Source organism: Cygnus olor, chromosome 11 (assembly GCF_009769625.2).
Source record: "Cygnus olor isolate bCygOlo1 chromosome 11, bCygOlo1.pri.v2, whole genome shotgun sequence".
Taxonomy (NCBI): Eukaryota; Metazoa; Chordata; class Aves; order Anseriformes; family Anatidae; genus Cygnus; species Cygnus olor.
Genome location: NC_049179.1, coordinates 2,024,544 through 2,044,233, shown reverse-complemented (window position 1 = coordinate 2,044,233; position 19,690 = coordinate 2,024,544). Strand labels below are relative to the sequence as shown.

Here is a 19,690-nt window from a genome sequence, read left to right as displayed (position 1 = left end):
AACCAGAAATACAGACGCGGACTCCAGAAATGACTGTGATGCTAAATAACAAATAGCTTGTAACAGAACAAACCCACAGAGAAACATTCAGTTCAGTGCTCAGCATGAAAATACAAGGTACACAACGTAGAACTATTAAGAGATGCCAAACTCATGCAGTAACATCAGTTACCAGCACACCAAGATAAATTCTTCATCAGAAATTTTCTATTTTCACCCATTCAGGCAGACACATTTCCTCCCTTCATTTAATTAGCCTAATCCTGCAAGATCAACTTTGCAAACCTCCTGAGTTAATATTGATATTAATTTTAGCTGACCGGTAGAGAGGTTTTATTTGCTGCATCCTGTGCAGCAGGATTTGTGATTTAACACACTGCAGAAAACACCACTCTTCAGAGCTTCTCTGGGTCTGCTGTCAGTGTCCCAGTAGGGTGACCATTTAAAATTGGTCTTCATAAATTGCCACAAAGATTTGTACATAAAGCAGAATCAGACCCCTAGGCACATTGGAGAAACAGGGAGTATTGATCTAGACTGCTCACAAGAGTAGATGACAGGGGTCCCCAGGAGGATAACCTCTTCAGTGTATTAGTAATTACACTAACGCTGGAGATGTTGGGCTCCTCCTCCTCAGATTTTGGGAGTGCTGGGAGAACAGACCTGCCATACTGGCCTTATTCCCTGGCAGAGCCCTCCTTCCAGCTCCACCAGCACTGCTGCCTCATGAATAGGTGCTCCAGAGCAGGGAGGGTAGAGATACACAAGTCTAGAATTAGCCACTTACCCCACTAGTACTCCCAGCTGTGACTCACGTGTTCCCAATCACATTGAGAGGCAGAAGTCATCCTCCAATTCCTTGAGCTTCTGTGTCACCCTCTAGCTTCAGCCCTAACCAGTACAATCTGGTAACCATGAGGTTGAAGACCATTTGCACTCCCGCGGCTGCACCCTCACTAGTTTCTCAGCAATTGGAGGGCTCAGTCTTCAACCAGCTTGGATGTTAAGTTGTGTCAGTGGCCACAAAAGAGGTGAGGAAAAATGCTGGCAGAAGCAGAAGAGTCCCTGAAGCATCAAACCTCTCTTTCTATGTGAAGGGTTTGGGTCTGGTACACTGAGATTAAACTGGAATGCAAAATATTTGCTGCTTTCTGCTAGTAGTACCAAACATGAGTTAAGATAAGTCAGATTTGCTCCTTGCTCAACCTCCTCTATACTATATACATACACATACTATTTCAGAACCAAAACCTTCCTTGTGCAAGCAGTTGTCCAGATTTAAAAGTATTTGTGTACAATTGCTAAAATAATCTACAGAGCAGCTTCCAGTTTTCCCAGTGGTATTCAGTAGCCTGAAAAGGTTAGCGAGCCAGAGCAGTCTCACTGCTATTTCCTCCTTCCTTTTAGCCTTCATTTAAAAAAGTAAATGCAGAAAGCATATTAATACACGCTAAAAAGGAAAGAAGACTAATGTATGATTTTAATTTGGAAGAAAAATTGTGGACAAAGGTTAAACAGTCTTTGCAACCACTGAATTGTTAATTGGAGGTGAATGTGTGATAGAAGATAAAAATTTTCAGGTACAGATTGGGTCAGCTGATGGATTTAATAGGTACTATAAAATACTACATTGCAACAGCTTGTACACTGTCTTTAATGGCAATCACCACCTTACAGCTGGGCTAGGTGGCAACGAGATTTGTGTACAAAGTTTGAGGAGCCCCTGAAGTCCACGCTTGGATTTGCTGTTCTTCCACCCACAAAGAAGTTGCTAGTTTAATCCAGTTCCATAGTTTTAGTTCAAAAGAGGCTCCAGCTTCTGTTGACAAGTAAGTACCTTTGAAGACAAGGCTTTTTCAGGCTTTGTCCAATGTCTACTAAAATTCCACTCCATTCTAGTATATGCTCTTAGTTACATAGAAAGAAAAAAAAGGCAAATTCACACAATTATTTTGTTTTTAAAACAGTATGTTAATAAGGAAATCCTGCCCAAAGAAGCTAGCACTAATTTCTCAAATGCCCTTGATGCACTTTTTCACTGAAATTCCTCTCCTGTGGATCTGGGCTAGACTTCACTCACCTTGGAGAAGACATGCCAACTAAAGAAGGTAATTCAAACAGCAGTCAGTGGCAACTAGCTCCATTGGTGAGTTTCATTTCAAGAGAAGTAGCCTAACTCCTAACTGAACAGACATCGTACCACTCATTGATTCCTCTTACAACCAAACAACAGGGCCCTACCACAACCACTGAGCAACTCACAGACATAGAAGAGCTCACTGCAAGGCTGGCCACCACACTTGTCCTAAGAACAGATGGATCAGTGTGAAGAGCCCTGCTGGCACCAACCTTAATCATATGCAAATTCCATATTAATTAGCAGCACTAGGTTTTAAAGTTATGACCATCAGATGCAGACTGCTGGGCCCAGCCACTGGCAGTGTGCACCCATGCCCAACTTTTCCTTAACCAGATGGGCTCCATGGCTTGGTCTTTCTGGACGAAAACAGGCAGTCATGCTTCCTGAAGGCCACACAAGTGGACATATTCTGCACTAGCTCTGCAAAGGCCACAGGGTCTGCAATGGGAACCTAATTATTAACCTAATTATTAGGGAACATACAAATGATCTCAGAAGTGCTGTATGTGCTTAGATTTTAACTAACAGCAGCAAGGCTTACATAGTTGTTTACCAGTCAGAAAAGAGGGGTAGGCTTTTTATAGTCCAAACTTTACGAAGTGATAAAGATCTATGAATCATCTAACATGCAGCTTATCTACAGACAAATAGGATTAAAAATAGAGCAGGTAGTTTCGTCTTTTTTTTTTTTTTTTTTTTTGGGCACGGGAACAAAAAGAAAGCTGACATGAGAAAAAAAAAAGGCTGCTGAGGATGCTGAGCACAAAGCTATGACTGAGGACTGAAATGAGAGCTTCTTCAATAATTGTATCTCCCTGATGAAAGGCCAGACCTTAGGTACTCTCAGGTGGCTCTTTTCTGTAACGAGGATCTTGGTATTTGGCCTATTCATATTTACCATTTCTCTGCAATCGGTCCATATAATCACAAGGCTTGTCATTTTTACCACTGGAATCAATGCAAAGACTTCTGCCTTTTAAGTGCTTGGCTCTGCCTCAGAGTTTTTTAATCTTTCCTTCCCTAAATACAACTGATTGATGGCAGTGTGCATCCCTCAGTCAGTTTTCAATTCATGATCCAAATAGCTCTTCTTAACTTGGAAGAAATCCCAACAGTTTCCTAAGGAATTTTCCTTTGGATGGTCTGGAACTCCACTTTGTCAATAAATAATTTCTACCAACCGAAACACTGACAGAGCTACTCTGCTCAGCTGATGATACCATGAAACATTAACCTCCTTCCTTGCCCAGGGTGGCACAGACTGTGTTTTGCTGCTTCCTCACCCATGAGTGACCTTGCTGCGGACCAGCTCCTTTTCAGCACAACTCCTTGATGTTCTATATTGAGTTATGTGGCACCTACATCTAAAGAAGCAGATGGGAAAACGCAAATTTCATTTTTTCCTCATTGCTACCGGGCCTTATATACAGAGAAAGGGTACAGATAACATAAGGACCACCTCTTCCTCATCTGAGGATACTTACTCTACCAGGTCTTCTGTCAGCATTTCCACTCTGGAAGCATGAATTACTTATGTCCTCTGTTGCTATAGGCAAGGAACGGATGAGAAACAGGAGAGGAAACAACACAGCCCAGTTTTAATTCTGAATTCTCTTTTTTGGGTAGGTCATTGAGTGACATGGACAGCACATACCTGAATGCCATTACACATTCGGTTGTGCTAGCGGCTATACATGGCACAAACTCATACCCATTGATGGTGTGCAGGAACTGTGACACTGGTGACACCAGGGCTGTCATTCCATGGAGCTGCAGGACCTTGTGGTAAGTTCCTGAGCGAGTCAGAGAATGAGATGCTCTGGAAGACCCTTCCTCACTCCAAAAGCCCCAACAGAGAGGGTTCACCCAGAAGAAGGTCATACACGATGCCACAGCAGCGTCCTCACAGCAGTGTCCTCACCGGTATCCTAATTAACACCTATGCCTCTGGCTCTTCCCTATCCTCTTCTTTCAACCTCACCCTTCCACTGAATAGTTTCTCTACACCCACAGTTCTCCACACCCGCAATTCTCTCTCCCTCCGCGTGTCATAATATGCAGCGGGGCTGTGCTGACAGGCCCACACCACACTGCTCACCCTTGTTAGCAAGACCAGAAAGGGCAGCCTTACTCAGGACCCTGCTCTTGGGGTACAAACCAAGTTGAGCACCAGATCTCCCTTCCTGCCTCTTCTCTGGAGGAGGTTTATGCATGGTGGGATTGTCCTGAACAGTTGCCAATGTCAGGGGGCTTCATGACTTTGCCAAGCCTCAACCAGCATCCCAGAGCTTTTTTGTAATCAGGATGCTTCACTCAAGCAAGAGAAGTTGTTAAAAGAGACAACTATAGAAGAGTGTTTTGTGGAAAGGGATGGGTAAGGAAAAAATAAACCAGTTTAATGTCCTGACAAAGAGCACTAACCCAGAAAAGAGAGAGAGAGAAGATAATGGTTTTCATTAAAAACAAAACAAAACAAAAACCTCCCCTCCTCTGTCAGTGCAAGTAGACTGTGTGGCCTCCTGCAGAAAGGCTGTTACATCCCTAGTAGCTGGCCCAGACTTGACAGTGCCTCACTGGGAGAAAGAAAAAAAGCCAAAACAAACAAACAAACAAAAAAACACTCTTACTCAGACGTCAGCCCTCTAACTGCAACCTGCACACATTAGTCACAGCACAGCCAGAACAGTCAAGGAGAGATTAGGTCAATTTACAGGAACAAGCTCTCACAGCCCAGAGCCCACAGCTCCCTGGAGGCCCTGAGCTGTCACCAGGGCTGGCCAGGCTGGCACAGGCCGGTCCCTTTCTCCCCTTTGTGCCTTGGTTTCTTTTGGGTGCTTTGGCTCCCAGCAGCACGGGGCAGCTCCTGAGGGATACGGGGAACAAAGTACACCCCATGTCCTGGCCAAGCTCTGCTGGGCACAAGGTAACAGAAGGCCCTAATCTGCCCCATGCTTCTAGAATCAAGACTCAGGTTTGGGGCCGTCCATTTGCATGCTCAGTGAGAAGTGGCCACTGTCAGTCTGCAAGACTCAGCAGAAGAAATTCAAAGGAGAAGCCACATGGCCTCTGTAGTCTTGGTGTCCAAATAGCGCCTCTGAGAGAGGTGCTACTGGCAGGCCAAATGCCTCAGCCTGGATCTCCCACCACCATGGCTGATAATGCTGTCAGTTTGGCATCTAGGCCTCGACACTGCCTCCTGCCTGGACTGCCCTGCCTGCCTGGTGCAGGCCGCTCAGCAAGTCCACAGCCTTTTGTCAGCTCAGCACGAAGGAGTTGTGAGAGAAGCTCAGGCGGGATACTCTTTTGGTATCCCAGAGCTTCCAGAGCTTGTGGCTGGCTCTTGTTATTTGGTCTTCAGCACTGGCAGCTCTCATACTTTCAACAGAGATGCTAAAGCAGGCTTAGATATTGCTTGTGAAACCCGTCTCCCCGCTCTACCTGCTCTACCTGCTCAGCCTCCCTCACAGCCCTCCCTTGGCCCAGCAAAAGTCATCTCAGCAACTTGGACAGGAAGACATTTAAGCCTTAAGGTTACAGCTAGAAGGAAGCTGTCACCACGTAGCACAGATGCAACCATTTTTAAACAGTCCTACATGTTCTGTGAAGATAAGTGGTTGCACATAAGAGATAGTATTTATACCATTTATTTATATTCGGAGTCTAAAAGCAACAGATATGCCACCCCAAACATGGAAATGTTTCTGTGACATCCTCACCTTAGCTGTCTAGTCTTGACCCTGTAAATGAACAGTGTTAAATCTTGAACAGTGTTAAAGACTGGTGAAGGCAGCAAAACCTCTCCCAGGAGCTCAAGCTCTTGAACAACTGTTACAGGGAGTGGGAATAGAGGAAAGAGAAAGAAGGAAGGGAAAGAATTCAACAGAGATTGTACTGTATATGACGATCAGGCAGCTTAAAGTGCCATAAAATCCTTTATATAAATGCTCTTGCAGTAAAATGAAACAGGAGCTATTCTCAGGGAAACTGTGGCTACCCTTAGTGATCATTACAAATAGCCAAAATGACATGGTATTTCTTTCTTTTTGGGGCAGATGCTATCATTACTGGAATGTACCTGTATATTTACAGAATACTTCAGATCAGGATATCAGGTTCAAATGGAAATGGTTTAATACATTTATACACCCAGTCTGGATAGAGCTTTGTTCAATAACGATTTCTCATGGTGAGGTAAGGGACAGAGCTGAATGAAGCCATTAACTGTCAATCAAAACACACATTGGTTTATTCATGACTCTCCTTACCCCTGGAAAAGAATAAACAGTTTAGATATCCTTAAATTAAATCTGTCCAGGACCACCTAGTTGCAGATTTGCTTTTGATATTCTACTTTTAAAACCTATTGTCTCAGTCTACTGAGTTCACTACAAGCAGAGTTGGTATAGCATTAAACTTTTTCATTTAAATCCCTGCTTTTGCCAAAAGGTTAGTCAACATATTGAGTCCTACCCTACTTGCTCAGACAAAATCTCATTCATTGCAAAGATGAATGGGGCTCATTTCCTCATTTTGTCCCTTGGGACAAGAAACATACTTAATAATGCTCTGAGTTACATATAACTCATATATGCTTCCAGGGCCTTCCAGCACTGCCTGTTCCGGAGCAGGTTTCCTGCATCCCAGATGACTTCCCATTGAAACAGGCACACGCTTCCTTCCCACAGCACAGGTGCGGAACTGTAAGTACCTACAGTCCTGCCTCACTAGCCCATATCTTCTGAGCGGATCACAAGGGTGTATGGGAAGCAAAGAGGTAGTGTTTAAGCTGCCAAACAGCTATTCTTTCATCAGTGCAGCAGTGAAATCAGCACTGTACAGATCTACAGAGGAAACTGCCATAATAAGCTTAGATCATAGTCCAAACTAGATGGACACATGCCAGCTAATGACTTCCAGCTCCAGCATGGAGAGCATGCTGGATGAGGACAAACGGAGCAGTGTCTCTGTCCTCATCTTGGGAAGTTACAGAGCTCTTTTCTTCTAGATGCTCCATTTGTGTACTTGGGGGGAGGCTTTAGGGATGGAGGATACTCACAGTGACAACTAAAAAAATGCCACAAATTTGGATCTCATATCAGCAGCATCCCCCACCGTTTTGTAGTATTAATATTTGGTTCTTCATTTAACCCGTTACAGGACAGAGTTATAACAGAGCACTGAGTATTGAGACTGATGCTGTGCCTCCCCTTGGGGAAAGGAGCCCACCGTGTGTATTTGGGTCCCTTCTTTCCTTACACATGAACCTCAGCATGGACACTTCCAAAAGACATTGAACTTGTAATGAAATAAAGGGCACAGCCACATCCCCATCCTTCACAGGACACAGCAAAATCCTCTGGGAACACAGCATGCAGCCAAGACATCTGACCAGTGAGGGAAGGGACAGAAAACTACATCTGTGGCCCGCTGACAGATTAGCATTTAAATAAAGATCGAGCTCAGCGGCATGCAGCCCTGTCAAACTCTAGGCTTCGTAGGAGACCAGATACCACCCACACAGCAGGACCAGTAACTAGCCGGGAACCAGCAACAAGCCCACAGACAGAGAAGCAGGTCAAGTGCCTAAGGCTCAACCACTACATTTTACACGTATAACTGAAAGGACCCCAAAGTCTGCAGGGCTCTACAGATAAGCAGCAGGATGGCAGTAGGCCATGCTACCGCTAAACCATCATTCCTGCTGAACAGGGCTCACCGTTCCCATGTTTGTCTGGTCTGGAATGCAGAGGTCCGTGCTTGCCATCCACTCCTTCCACAGTCAGAGGGAAGTCTGGGACTGAAATACCAGGATCCTAACAAGGCTCCTACCCTTTCATGCAGAAACACCTCAGGTAAAACTGTCATGAAGTAGTGCTTGGATGGAAGAATGGTGAGGAGCAGAAGGAAGCATGCTGCCTCCAAAGTAGGCCGGTCATGCTGCTGCTGTCACTGAGGCAGCATTATGCTCTTAATGCCTTGGGAACTGAGAAGACTGTATTCTAGTGCTGAATAAATCTGAAACTTTGACTTTCAGAAGTTTGTGTGAACATTTCTGCCTTTGCAGCTTCCTTGGCAGCACCCAAACCTCGCTTGGAGTGTAGGCTTCCACCCAATACTCAAAGCAAAACTCTGCTGAAACCGCAGGCTTTTACAGAATCTCCACCCAAAATAACTACCTGAGCCCAGGTTTGCTCAAAATTCAAATCTCTGTGGGAAAAGAATCAAGGTTCAGACTGGGAAGGAAAACAGTAGCTGGCTCCCGGAGCCTCTCCCAACCCAGAGCCTGTCAGCTCCATAGGAAGAACTGAAACATGGAGAAAATGAGCAGGTCACAAGTCTCACCCTGCTTCTCAGAGCAGCAGAACCTGCTTAGCACAGCCCAGCATCCCTGAACATCCATCGCCTTAACAACCCAGCCTATTTCTGAGCTGTCAAAATTGCTGGTAGCAGTAGGCATAAATCCCCGTACGTGACAATAAGGTTATTTGCCTAAATTACCACATCTGCTTGCTGCCCAGTGGGAATAAGAACCATCAACGTTTCCATCATCCATGCAGTGCCTGATGGGCTCCTGCTTTCTCCCTCTTCGGTGGGGGCTCTGGGTCAAGCACCTTGTGGTCTGCCTGTGCTCGGCCACCACTTTGTGCCTCGTTCTGGAAATGCGGTAATCCAAGCTGGGCACCTATTGTGTTACTCTTTTTAGCAGCCTGTTCTCCTTATCTGCTGTAAGCTCAGCAATGCTAAAAACGTAGGACACAATGGCACTTGGACCCAATGTGGGGAGTCAGGAATAGCTCTCCCAGCCCCTTGCAATGCTGTCCCCAGGCTGGTCACGTCAGCTGCAAAAACACAGCAGCCTGAACGTGGCCAGCAGGGTCTGTTTCTAAACCTTGCTTGGCAAACACCATTGGAAGCCTTGGAAAATTTGGGAATAACTTTTCCCCTCTTGTGTGTTGGGTCTGCTGCTCTCTTCCCTGGATAAAAGGGTGCTTTGCACCATTTGGCCGCAGTTCAGTGCTGCCACAGCAGCCAGAAGCTGCTCTCCTGGCTTTTTTTTTTTTCCTACAAACCACAGACAGAAGAAAACCACAGAGGGAAGAAAAGCCTTAAATCAGCACTGGAGAATTGGCTACTACACTTCAGTTCTCTCTTTTATTTTTTAACCAGTCAGATCTATAGCAGAGATAAGTTTTGCTTAAACAGTTTGCTGAACCAGAATCAAAAGAGCACTTACCTTCTCTACTGAAAAAGTTGCTTTTATACCTCAGTTATGCTACTCACTTAGAGAGTACCTGTAAGTGAAATATATCTTTCTTCCCCACAGTTTTGATGCTGGTTTTTCTGTAGGAAAGAATATATAACCTGCCTCTAACAGAATTCATTTTTCATCAGAAAGACAGAGGCTGCTGCCTGGATGACAGAGAACAGGCGGTCACAGTCACGCATGACACTGGCAGTCGATGGGACTTTAGTTCCCAAGAGTCAGACCGCTACAGGCAGTTTGGCAACTACCTGCTCACCAAAATACTTTCCAATCTCTGATCTGGAGACACAATCTAGGCTAAAACAAAACAAAACAAACAAAACCTTGACATAACTGCTTTGTCTCTAAAACCAGGTTTTCTCAATGCAGTGGAAATGACAAACATTCCTAGTAAAGAGTATTTTTCCTGGCAGAGCATCTCTCAGTCCAGCAAGTCAAATAACCTAAATGGGGAAAAATGTGTTGATTTAATTATACACCTGCAGTGGGATTTTAATGATACAGAAACGGCATAAAAGAAATCTTTCCTTTAACCAGCATTTCCTTGTTATCACAAGCTGCTAATGCAGGCCTGGCCTTAGGGACCTGAGGGACAAATTGAAGCCATAAGTCATGGTATGCTGTAAAAATATGTAACCATTATCCTCAGCAGATGCAGAAGCCAGTGCACCCCACTACACAACACAAAATCACTTGCTTTGCTTTTGTTTCTTTTTTTTTTTTAAAGAAGCAACTGCTCACTTGGTTTTAATTTTTCCTTACAATACAGAGCAACCCTGAAGACTTTTGCATACAGCCTTTCAAAATAAATACACGAGGTCATACTTGTATGGGGAGGGGGAGAACAGCTCTGCTTCACAGAGGCAGGAAATCACCGCTCGGCAGCAGGAAGCCCCAGCCATGAGGACGGCAGTTCCCAAGGGGTGTAAGGGGCACGGTGGCAGCTCAGAGCCTGCTCTGACCCCACGGCTCCGGAGCAGGTGGCAGGTAGGCTGTATTTTCTGATTCAGCCAGAACAGCAGCTTAATGCCAGGCTTTGCAGTTCATCATGGACAAACTTTCTATTAATTAAAAATAAACAAAACAAAGTAAGGCTTATATTTGAAGTTACTGGTACATGGCTTTATGCTTTAAAAATCTTCAAGGGAATAATAATAATTATTGTCTGCTTAAATACACATATACAACAGCGGACTGTAATTCAGCTTTGTTATATATTTATTTGTATATACTATGAGCTGAAACCCAATGTTAATTTCTTTCATTAATGACAAGAGGTTGACGAAGAGCAGAAAAAGCAGCCTCTGTTTGGGTAAATGCTCATCTGCATTTCAGCACAGGTCAAATAGGAAGTTTTCGAAATAGACCTAGAGGAGGAATTCTAAGATGACCTTCGTGACCATCCTTCCTTCCATTTTCTCCTTGGAGGGCAGATGATTGCATGCAGTCAAGTTGGAACAATTAAAAAAATTACCAGTCCTGTGGCTGAAAAGTACCACCCTGCTCAGATGAAACTCTCAGCAGCAGGTGAGATGGGGCTGAGCGCTTCCCAGTGTATGGCAGACATGTGGTGGTGCTTGGTGGGAAGTAGGGACATCCTTCTACACAAACTACCACTGCTGTATTAAAGCAAGCAGTTTACCAAAGCAAGGATTTGCCCCTAAACTAACTAAATAGTGTCCTGCCCGGCTCACATTTGATTTGCTTCTCTGCTGTTTTGACTTTGACCTGGCAATGAATCAGCAGCCCAGTCTGGGGGACTTGCCCGTATTACTTTTAAAAAGGATCTGGTCATTGCCGGCAGGAGAGAAATCACCAAGGAATGAAGGAAAGGTAAGGGTAAAAAGAGGGAAGATGTTTTCTGCCTTTATTTGAACAAGAGAGGATTCTGCAGTACACTGCTCTACAAGACAGAGAGCACCAGTAAGGGCCAGAGCAGCCTGCTGTCCCTCTGGCCCTCTGCAGCTGGCCAGAACCTCGCCGCTGACCCCACTGGCACTGAGTGGGAAAAGCCCAGGGACTGTTTGTGCAACTGTAGGTATTTTAGGTCTGAACACAGAGTTTAACTGGTGCTGATCATGCCAGCTGCAGCAAAGATACCACTTTTTTCTTTCTGTTTAATTGATTTAAAAAGCACCCCTTCCCAAACGGTTAAACTCTGTTAGAATAAATTTGCCACCCATTTGGAGCATACACTTAATTTTAGATGGGGGGAAGCTGTTTCCCTTGGCATTTCCTCTACATAACCTTAATACACCGTGATAAACAATTCAGTTATGGTGCTGCTGTTACTAAATCTAGCATCTAGATGCTTGTCTATGAGGGAAAAATCCAGGCATAAATTTTCAAGGAGCATCATCGCTCTTTGGCATTCACATGACAACAATAAGCCCTTTCCTAGACAGAAAGGCTAATGAGTCCCCTCAGAGAATGGCACGGTTTTTGGCTCATTTCCACAGAAACAGAAATAGAAGAGTCACTTGCAAGGCCAAGTGGGTAAGAAAGGCTCCAGACTGCAAAAAGCTGAGTAATCCTGCGAGACACCGAGCGCCCTCAGCATCCTCTGTGTCGGTAGAGGCTGAGGGCAGGCGGCCCTGGACAGAGAGGCTTTAGCATCCTGCCGGATCAAGCTGTTACTACTGAATTCCTCTCTTTTGCAATCTGTCAGGGAACAGCTGTGCCAAAGTGGAAAAAATCCCAGAAAGTTATTGAAACATTCGTACTATTAAAGACCTAATGTTTCCACTGCAAACGGATAAAGCTCCCAATGAGATTTCTGGTGTCTTTTAAGGTCAGCTTTTGCGGCATTGCAAAATATCTGCAGGCATTCTGCTGTGCTGTACTCACAGATTTGGGGAACATTTTTAAAGCAAGAAGAGAACGAAAATGAAAACTTGCTTGTTACAATTTACTCTACCACTTGTCCATAAGCATACATAACACTAATTTACTCTCCTTTCTGCCATTTCTCAGTACTGCTCTGACCTCCCTTTCCTTGGGTACTTACCTTCTGACTTTGCCCCAGTTTGATCTAATGACTGGAACTACTTAAAAAGAAAAAAATCTTTCTGTGCCTTCATTTGAAATCCCTAATGACAAGGACTGCAGCGACTTTTTCAGAGACTGCACAAAACTCTGCTGTCTTTGGCTGTAAGGATAAATATTCTACTCCTCGTGTTCAAACTGGCAATCTCAAAAGGAAGGATTTAAGCAGTGGTATCACAGCAACCACTGTCATCTTCCTGCATATTACAACTGAGGTGAGGGGAGAGATTGCAGACAGCAGAATGAGTTGCGATGTCTTTTTCTGAACTGCACTGCTTCATTTTTTCCATAATCATTAGTATATAATATACCCCTGGGGAAACAAATCCTTTTACAAGCAGAACTCAGCACTGCTTTCAGACTGAGAGGGCTTTTCCCCTATTTTTGTCACTCTAGCAATACACTCTGGATTGACAGATCTTAATATCTCTCTGGTGAGGAGAGATTGTGTATTAAATGGCATTCCAAGCAAGTGAGGACTCATTACTGTGAAGCTGTTGTTTCTTGCCCAGACAGTTAATTAAAGCCTATAAAATTTCCATTGTTCAAATATGGAATATCTCACAGGGGTATACATGGACAAGACAAATCCCAGACCCCCATCAGCTGCATTGATATATGGGTTCCCAAACATGTACAGCATGGAAAAGTAACCTAAGACTATGCCATTATAGCAGATTCTGTCCAGGGATCTCCAACGGAGGTTTTAATCCCATCCATGGAAGTCATGACACTAAGAGGTGAAGTCACTTGCCTTGAGGCATGCAGCAATTTAGTTGCAGAGCTGGAAATAAAACTGAGGAATATGAACATGCTGGACCATGCTATAATCAGCAGATGCTATTGCTTCCAAGTTCTAATTAAAGAGCTGTCATTACACAAAAAGCATTTGTAGTTTGCAGTAAAAACTGATAAAGCTCAATAGTCTGGAGGACTGGAGGGGAGGCATATGTTTTTTAAATCTCCCAAAGATGATAACATACTTTTTTTTTCTTTTTCTTTCCTGCTCTTCTGTTCACCTCAGCCCCTGTAGCTAGCCGATTCCAGCTATGAGTTCTCTTTCTGCTTTAACAAACCCAGGATCCTGCCAGTCCAAATTAAGAAATGCTAAAAAATGTATATTCTACGGTACAATTTCCTACTTGAGACTGCTTGTGTGAAAGAAACTGCATTGTGTCACTCATGAAGTAGACAGAACAACCACTGGGAGAAATAACAAGTCAGAGAGAGAACAGAAGCATTCAGTGTGATGCAGTTATAATTAACACAGCTGGCAATGTTTAAATGCATAAAAATAAGTGGTAAGCCAAATATAAATTATCCAATTTGATGTCTTGGGCATGCAAGTGCACACACAGACATGCATGAATGCACATATTTCACTGCAAAGGGAGCTCCCACTTGCAGCTGAAGCTGTGCCTAGCACCACTCTGGCAAATGTTGGCATCAGCCCCAGCTCCAGATGAAGCATTTGGTTGCTTTGGTGCTGGTGCAGTGGCTGGGTTTGACATTTCCACCCTGCTGCCACTCAGAGGGATTGCCTGGCCAGGATGCGGCTGGCAGCAGGGCTCTGCCACGGCTTGGCACCAGCACATGTGCAGGCAGCGTGCTGGGGCTGGGAGCACCCAGGGTTGCTCAACACCAATGCCTCTGGCTGAGCAGGAGAGCAGAAACCATCTCTGGAGAGTCCTGTCCAGCCCTGCTCCTCCAGAACGATAGCAGTTCAGCACAGGCCGTTGTGAAAGATGAAAGGGCAGCAAGTGCACTTCTCCATGGTTCCCACAAAAAAAGAAACCCGAGATTTTCCTGTGATCCAACGTGGGGAATTTGCTACCTGGGTTTCTCACCTGGCAGACACATATTGCTATGGACGCCAGGGCCTTGTAAGCACCGCTAAGAGCATAAAAACACTTCGTTTTCAGCCACAGTCCAGATGAGTTTGTGTGAACAGCATCGGGCCACAAGGGGATGAGGGCTGGTGTATCACAGCTTCCAGCATCAGTTTTGCCAAGAAAAAAATCCATGGCCTCAAAACGAGGCCTTCTGCTGAGCTTGTTCCCAGGTCTTTCTCTGCCTGTGCCTGGCAGTGCAGCAGGATCTCGGGTTTTATCCTCGTGTCACCAGAACCCTGACATGGCCCCTGAGCACAGCGCTGGGCTCCAGCCCAGGCCGTGGCCCAACCTGAGGGCCACTTTCTGCCTGCCTGCTTGTGTGCTGCTGCCCTGGGCCCCAGAGCAGAGCCTGAGCAGCCTGATCCTCTATTTTCATTGCTTGTGGCCTACGGAGGTCTGCAGCTGCTCCCGTGTTTCCCCTGCACCCCAGCGCCCTGAGAGGCCAGGGTCAAGGGCAGGAGTTCCTGGGCCTGAGGAGCGCAGCAGAGGCCCCCCTGCCTGCCTGGCCCAGCAGGAACCAGCCTGCTTTCTGCCCGGAGCAGGGGCTGGGGACACGAGAGCAAAGCCTGCCAACCCCCTTGCTGAACACGCTGTACTATGGAGGAGCTATCGACCATTTTGCATATAATTCACTCTTTCCTGCATTTTGATTCATAGCCAAAGTCTTATCTGTATCAGGAGCCTGCCCCTGACTGCCAAGACAACGCCTGGGCAAATTCCCAGTTGGAGGCAGAAAAAGCCACAGGTTTCACTGGCTGAGCTCATCCGGATTTCTGCCAACTCAAGTTCAACTCCCCTGGCCATAGCTAAATGGGGGTGAATGGACAAGGCCTATGACAAAGAGAGCAGGGGGCCCAGAAGCCTGGCCTGGCTGGGAACCCTCCTGCTACCTGCCCAAACTGCAGCATGACTGCAGGGGCATCGTTTATGTTAATGATAGAAAAATAAGAAGTAGGAAACATAAACCAGGGGTGCCACATTCTGTAGGGCAGCAACACTGTAGCTCCCTTGTGGTGACCTCTCAGCTCGGGGAGAAGCCCCATGCCCACAGCATCTTTCTCCAGACCTCTTTCTCTCCAGACGGGAAGCGGGCAGTAGGAGCAAAGCCTGCCGTGCCCCCTCTCTGCTTCATGGATGCCCCCACACCGCATCAGCCTGATCTCCAGAACAATTGCTGTAATTGTGCCTGTGATTTTATGAGTAATTTCCCTCTTCCTGCTTCCCCAGCCCGTACTTTCATTGCTTGCCCAACACCAACTGCAGCCTCGTCTCCCTCATGCAGCGGGGCTGGCGCCGTTCAGGCAGAAGTGACAGTAAGGTTTGAACTTGAGGCCTGAGCCATGCATCTCCGCTGCCATGTGGTACGGTGACCCAGCATGTGGCCAGGCAGGTGGGGAGGAGGAGGGCACACATCTCCTGCGGCTCCCAGCAGATGTTCAGGCAGGAGCACCTCACCAAGGCTGTTCAGGGAGGCTTATGGATATTACCCCTTATCTGCACAGTGCCCAGGGTGTGGAGAAGGGATGAGGGCAGGAGGGGGAACGATGGCAATTCTTGGCTTTTTGTTATTGCTGTGAAAACAGGAGGCAAACAAGAGAACACACTGAATGGGAAGCAAGTGTCTGACCAGGGTGAACAGAGCCCTGTGAGCACCATATGACAGCAGAAAGGAAGAGAGGGGAAACAGGCGGGGGAAGAAAATGGAAGGCTCAAGCTGTGCTGTTTGATTTACCAAAACAAAGGCAGCAGTGACAGACCCCTTGCCAGAGCTGGAGTTCAACCCCAAAGCCATGCTGGAATGGGAAACTAAGGGGAAGCACCTGCATACAGACATCTGCATGCGCCATGGGCTGTGTGGAGCAGACCCCCTCGCACACCCACCCTGGTACAAAAGAGGAAGGAAGGGGTCACCTTTGTGACAGCAGAGGGGAAACCAAAGGGAGCAGGGTAACAGTAACTGGCAGAGCCTGGGCTGCTGGCACACACACACACACACACACACACACACACACACACAGCCCACCTTCCCCTCCCCGCACTGCAGCCCCCCTGGAGCAGCACCAGCCCCACAGCAGAGCACAGCCCCTGCCCGCACTCCACAACTGTTAGGGTGCTGTCACAAAACGCCTGCCTCTCGTCTAAAGACTGGTAATGTCTTGGCTGCAGAGAAGTCAGCCTCTGTCCCCTACTCCTCTTTTTTCTTTATTTGATTAAGGCTGACACAGGCTGTGCCAGAAGCGGATCTGAGCAATGACTCAAGCACACGTCAGCTGTAGCGAGGCTCAGTACAGGCATGTAGGCACTGGGGCAGCAGGCAGGGCAAAACGAGAAAACCCCACATTGCTACCAGCACGCTCACAGCTGAATTCCTGTTACCTCCACCTTATTTGGGATTTTACTGTTGGCATTTCAGGAGCACAGGAAGAGACATTTTAGGATTTCTCCAAAAGCAAAAGCACGTACTGGGCTAGAGGTTCAGCCAGTGTTTCAGTGGAGCTCTACCAATGTTTACCATAAAAAGAGAAAGAGGAAATAACTTGAAACAACACAACCAGACTTATCTCCAAGGCGCTCTGTGATCAAGGTGTTGTCCTAAGAACAAGGGGCCAGGCACATCAAAGTGTCTAGGAAATAAAGGGATTCTTAAGAGGAAAAAAAACAAAAACAAAGCACCACCACCACCACCAAAAAAAAAAAAAGACCAAAAAAAAACGCACCTCCCTCCCCCCAAAAAATGAAAAACGGGTACAGTTGAGGTCTTCAGCAGAAAATAGCAGATGAGATAAAGGATTGTGTAACTGCTTTTTAGACAGTAAAAGCAAATCAGGGCAGGTTTCAGGAACTGTGAAAGGAAAGCCAATTCTGCCGCAGTGTTACAGGCGAGGCACGGGGTCTTTGCCCTCTGGAGCAGCTGGCCCTATGAGTTTGCTCTGTTCACAGAAGCAGGAGAGGCCAGTGGGCAGTACAGCATATTCCCTGGGAATCATGACTGTACTTGTCACTATGCCTTGCAACGCACGTGCCATTATTGCATCATGATGAACAACGGTGTTTAAGGTTATATATGGTTTTGCTCCCAACTAGATCAAGCATACCAGCTATTTTCTCTATATTTGGTCAGAAACCTTCTTTGAACTGCTGCTTCTAGGGCTTTTCCTGATTCAAAATTGACCATAAGCATTTATATGACTGTGCGACAGCCACTGTATTTTTAAGAGACTGTTGTGGACGATCTCAGCTGTATCACAGCCCACTGCAGCCATTGGGAAGGTGACATGGCCCCTTGTATTTTTATAATATGCAAGAGCAGCATTCCACCCACATACCAGTGAACAAATCAAAGCTGCCTTGATTTGGAAAAGTTCATGCTTGGCAAAGAGAATTATGAATTTGATTCTAGCAGCACTCTTTGCCTCATCAGATGGTGGGGGTCACATGAAAGTTACCAAGAGACTGAAATAAAAAGCAGTTACTGGCCTGCCCACCAACCAGAATTCTTCAGGATATGTTGTTGAGATGTGTTTGAGTTCTGACGGTGAGAACCGGGTGCTGCGTTCAGGTTGGCACGCTCTGTGCTCGAGCAGGGGCACGGACAGGCTGAGTCCTACGGCTCCTGCCTGCCCCAGCTCAGGGCAGGGCAGCACTGCGGTACCCAGCCACTCGCACGCCCTCTGTGTGACCAGAAGCTGACTGTCTCCATGTTCTGTGCTCCATAAAAAGGCTCTCCTGCCCACTCAGAAATGAAGAGATCAAACATGAAATCCCAACTCAAATGAAATGAGCAGGACTTTGTCACTGATTTCAACAGGCCCAGCTTTTCACCCCAAGAGTCTGCTCTAGCGTTGAGTAAAGAGATAAGCTGCCAGCAGCAACAGTCTGGCCTCAGAAATCTGGAGGGGTTTGTTGGCCAATTGCAGAAGCGGCAAATGCACGGCTCACCCACAGTGCAGATGTAACTTGCATGCCTCTTGCTTTCAGAAAAGCTGAGGGCTCCGTGTTGTTTATTGTGCAATAGGAAGACACTAATAATCATGCCTGGTGATGTTTAAGAATGGAGATAAAATTCTCTATTATCATGGATTATCAGTTTGTCAAAGGGGATGCTGGCAGACACAAGCTGTACTGTGATGAGGTTTGCATTTCAATGAGTGAGCTGCACAGAGAGCTCTCAGCTCCTCCACAGATCAGATCTGAGCAGAAGCAGATCTGTGCTGAAGCATCCTTCCAAGATGCCCCGCAGCACTCAGAGAAGCCTGACTCCAGCCAGGTCACGGGCAAGGCTAGAAATTATGGACAGCCTTAATGGGAAAAGATGCTGTGGTGCAGGGTGAGTCACTGGGGATTTAGAAAAACATGCTGAAAACTGCCATATTTTCTGCTATTTATAAAACGCTGCAAATGTACAAAACGGAGGCACTGGCACAATGCTTAAACCCCAGTGTTCCCTCAGACTTGAGGAGTTCGCATCCTCTCCTGAAGAGAATGGAAGGACTCAACGCAGCCGCCTTGAGGCCACCTTTCAGGGACTTTGGTGGGAGCTGGAGCCAACCCCAAGTGCCCAGGGAAAGGCAGAGAGAGCAAAGGCGTCAGCAAGCTGTGTCTCACCTCATGGCAACTGCACTGAGACCCCCGAACCTTCCTGCAAGCGTGCTCCTGCTCATTTGAACTGCTGGGGACTACCATGGGACAAAGAGGGGCCATTCTGTGCTTCCTGACCTCTCCCAGCACCATCCTTCTCCTCCCAGCATGTCTCCCTGCCCTGGGGCAGCCTACCAGGGGACTGATGCACCTTACTGGTTTGCCAGACAAGCCTAAGGAAGGCTCCTGTTCCAGCAGCCATCTCCCTGCTATTCATTAGACAAGCACAATGCCTGGGAGTGGAATGCTCTGATTTAGGTGATTTTTGAAAGACAGCGGTACCAGTACCAAACTTTGCACTGCTCAGAACTCAAAACCAGTGCTCAGCCTGAGAAAGGGATTACCATGCTCTGTATGGGGTCCTCTTTCTACTAGTAGCCACCCCATCCCAGAGGTGGTCACAGTTTTAAAGAACAACAAGGAATTTTTCTTTGGCTTCCAGCTTTGTTATATTCTTTCACATTTTCAACTTCCTTCTGCAAGTGCAAGGGCTAGGAAAATCCCCCCTACCCCATCTCCCTTTAAAAAATACTGAAGTTTCTCTGAAATGCTGTCTCTTTGCAAAGCTACCAAGCACCTTGAGACTCATGACGCAGTCTCAAGCTGATAAAACTGCCTGTGCCTGTGGCTGAGGAGGCCTGGGGAGATTAAAGGCAAGCCATCTCACCACTTTGGGCCTTATTTCTACCATCCGTGAGACCCGCGCAAGAG

General features: G+C 46.4%; 1 protein-coding gene across 2 annotated transcripts in view; it reads right to left on the bottom strand.

The window, feature by feature from the left end:
- MAPK6 (mitogen-activated protein kinase 6) overlaps window positions 1-19,690 on the bottom strand; it is a 69,167-nt gene that overhangs the window by 31,318 nt on the left and 18,159 nt on the right. The window contains exon 1 of one of the 2 annotated variants that reach the window (XM_040570120.1): window positions 788-802. The exons of the other annotated variant lie outside the window; for it this stretch is intronic. The gene's annotated coding sequence lies outside the window, so the exon portion shown is untranslated. Of the gene's footprint in view, window positions 1-787; window positions 803-19,690 lie in introns of those variants that run through there. 2 annotated transcript variants of the gene reach the window in all.